The 3,603-nt window shown below is 36.3% G+C and overlaps 1 non-coding gene across 1 annotated transcript; it reads right to left on the bottom strand.

Moving 5' to 3' along the window:
* Window positions 1-3,177: 3,177 nt before the first annotated feature.
* On the bottom strand, window positions 3,178-3,285 carry LOC127746233 (small nucleolar RNA R71). The gene has a single exon (XR_008007853.1). It is a non-coding gene; the product is annotated as a small nucleolar RNA R71 (small nucleolar RNA).
* Between the last annotated feature and the right edge of the window lie 318 nt (window positions 3,286-3,603).

Genomic DNA, 3,603 nt, shown 5'->3' with positions numbered 1-3,603 from the left:
CTCCAATGTGGCTTCTACTGGCCTACTCTCTATAAAGATTCCCGAGTGTTTGTACTTAATTATGATAGTTGCCAAAGATCTGGCAATCTGCCTCACAGTTATGCCATGCCTCAACAAGGGATCTTGGAGATTGAGTTGTTTGATGTATGGGGCATTGACTTCATGGGACCTTTCCCACCATCATACTCAAACACTTATATTCTGGTGGCAGTGGATTATGTATCCAAATGGGTGGAAGCTATTAGAACACCCACTAATGACACTAAAACAGTGTTAAAATTCCTCCAGAAATACATCTTCAGCAGATTTGGTACCCCTAGAGTATTGATCAGTGATGGGAGCACTCATTTCTGCAATAAACAGCTTTACTCTGCTTTGGTTCGTTATGGAGTTAGCCACAGGGTAGCTACTCCATATCACTCACAGACTAATGGGAAAGCTGAACTCTCAAATAGAGAACTCAAAAGAATCCTGGAACGGACTGTAATTAACCGTATAAGGGATTGGGCAAGAAGCTTGGATGATGCTCTGTGGGCATACAGAACAGCATTCAAGACCCCTATAGGGACCTCTCCATACCAGCTTGTGTATGGAAAGGCATGTCACTTGCCAGTGGAACTGGAACACAAGGCCTACTGGGCAACCAGATTCCTAAACCTTGATGCCAAGTTAGCTGGAGAAAAAAGATTGCTCCAGTTAAATGAGTTGGAGGAATTTAGACTCAATGCTTTCGAGAATGCAAAAATTTACAAAGAGAAAGCGAAAAGATGGCATGATAAGAAATTGTCATCCAGAGTCTTTGAGCCGGGGCAAAAAGTTCTGCTATTTAATTCTAGGCTTATAAGAGGAGAGGGGACCAAGATACTTTGATTTCTTACGTTTTTGCAAACGTGCTCAACATCAAAAACAACAAAAACTAGAGCAAACATATAATAACGGATTCGAAATTGTATAGTGATTTAGAGGAGATTTCCCGAAACGTATTTAGTGCCCATTTCGGCCACCTCAACAGAAAACTGAAGAGTAACAGCAGCAAGTGATTGAGTTCAGTAGTTCGGGAAATTAAAATCCCGGTGGAGAGGTCCATATGTGATTACAAGTGTATCACCATATGGATACGTAGAGTCTAGTATCAACTTTTAAGTTTGGTGTCAATTGCATGTTTTAATTTTTCTTAAAAGTTTTCAAAAAAAATATGCATTGTGTTCTTCTGTGATCTTCAAGTTGTTCTTGATGATTTCCAATGTTCAATCTCATGATTTCCTTGTTTTGTGTTTTATGTTGTTTTTCATATGCATTTTCAAAATCATAGTGTTTGAACATTCAAAATTTCTAAGTTTGGTGTCTTGCATGTCTTTCTTTTCTTAAAAAATTTTCAAAAATATGTCCTTGATGTTCATCATGATATTCAAAGTGTTATTGGTGTTCATCTTGACATTCAAAGTTTCCTTGCATGCATTACTCATTTTGATCTTACATTTTTATGTTTTATTTCATTTTGTTGTTTCTTCTCTCTTCATTAAAAATTCAAAAATAAAAAATATATATATATATTCAAGTAAATAATACAAAGAAATGAAGGTTTAGAACATAAGGCAGAAGAATCACAGAGAAAAAGAGCTCACTGGCGTTAAAACGTCAGTAAAGAGGCAATTTGGGCGTTAAACGCCAGAATGGCTATCATTCTGGGCGTTTAACGCCAGTATCATTCTAGGCGTTAAACGCCAAAACGGACAGCATTTTGGGCATTTAGAAAAACGCCCAGTAAAAAAGGATTTCTGGCGTTTAACACCAGCCAGGGTATCTGGCTGGGCGTTAAACGCCCAAAGAGGCAGCCACATGGGCGTTAAACGCCAGAATGGATATTATTCTGGGTGTTTAATGCCAGGATGACACAAGGGAGGTAATTTCATTTCCAATTCAAATTTTTTCAAATTTTCATGTTTTAATTCATAATTTTAAAATCTTATCTTTCCACATTTTCAAAAATCCTTGCTAACAATTAATGTTTTGATTCAAAAAAATTTGCAAGTTTGTTACTTTTTTGTTAAGAAAGGTTCAATCTTTAAATTTTAGAATCATATCTTTTAGTTTCTTGTTAGTCAAGTCATCAATTTTAAAAATCAAATCTTTTTCAATCATATCTTTTTAAAATCATATCTTTTTCAGCCAAATCTTTTTCAATCATGTCTTTTTAAATTTTGATTTCAAAATCTCTTTTTTCTAACTTCTTATCTTTTCAAAATTATTTTCAAATCTTTTTCAACTAATTACTATTTCTTGTCTTTTTCAAAACCACTTAACCACTTTTCCACACCAATTTTCGAAAATCACTAACAACTTTTCCACTTCCAATTTTTGAAAATCACTAACCATTTTTTCAAAAATCTTTTTTAATTAACTAATTATTTTAGTTTTAATTTTTGAATTCTCTCTCTCTCATCTCTTTCTATTTATTTGCTAACACTTCTCTTTTACTTATAATTCGAACCCTCTCTCTCCCTCTGTGTTTGAATTCTTCTTATTCTCTCTCTACCTCATTCCTCTATTTTTCTTTTCTTCTGACACATAAAGGAATCTCTATACTGTGACATAGAGGATTTCACTACTCCCTTTTGTTCTCTTCTTTTTCATATGAGCATAAACAAGGATAAAAATATTCTTGTTGAAGCCGATCCTAAACCTGAAAAGACTCTAAAAAGTAAGTTAAAAGAAGCTAAAGCACAGCACTCCAGAGAGGACCTTAGAGAGAATTTCGAAAAAGAAGCAAACATGGCAGCCGAACCCAACAACAATGCCATAGATGCAAGGAAGATGCTTGGTGACTATACTGCACCAACTTCCAACTTCTATGGAAGAAGCATCTCAATTCCGGCCATTGGAGCAAACAACTTTAAGCTAAAGCCTCAATTAGTTTCTCTAATGCAGCAGAATTACAAGTTTCATGAACTTTCATCAGAAGATCCTCATCAGTTCTTAGCTGAATTCTTGCAGATCTGTGATACTGTTAAGACCAATGGGGTTGATCCCGAGGTCTACAGACTTATGCTTTTCCCCTTTGCTGTAAGAGACAAAGCTAGAACATGGTTGGACTCACAACCTAGAGAAAGCTTGAACTCTTGGGACAAGTTGGTCAATGCTTTCTTAACCAAAGTCTTTCCACCTCAGAAGATGAGCAAGCTTAGAGTGGAAGTCCAAACCTTCAAACAGAAGGAAGGTGAATCCCTATATGAAGCTTGGGAAAGATACAAGCAATTAACCAAAAGGTGTCCTTCTGACATGCTTCCAGAATGGAGCATCATATGTATATTCTATGATGGTCTATCTGAATTGCACAAGATGTCAATGGACCATTCTGCTGGTGGATCTTTTCATCTGAAAACACCTGCAGAAGCCCAGGAACTCATTGAGATGGTTGCAAATAATCAGTTCATGTACACTTCTGAAAGAAATTTCGTGAATAATGGGATGACTCAGAAGAAAGGAGTTCTTAAGATTGATACTCTGAGGCAGTGATTCTCAGTGAGGAAGACCTCAAGGGACGTTCACTGACCAATAATAAGTTCCCTATAGAGGAACCAGAGGAATCTGAGGCTCTTACAG

The sequence above is a fragment of the Arachis duranensis genome, chromosome 3 (assembly GCF_000817695.3).
Source record: "Arachis duranensis cultivar V14167 chromosome 3, aradu.V14167.gnm2.J7QH, whole genome shotgun sequence".
Taxonomy (NCBI): Eukaryota; Viridiplantae; Streptophyta; class Magnoliopsida; order Fabales; family Fabaceae; genus Arachis; species Arachis duranensis.
This window is presented reverse-complemented; position numbering and strand designations above follow the sequence as displayed.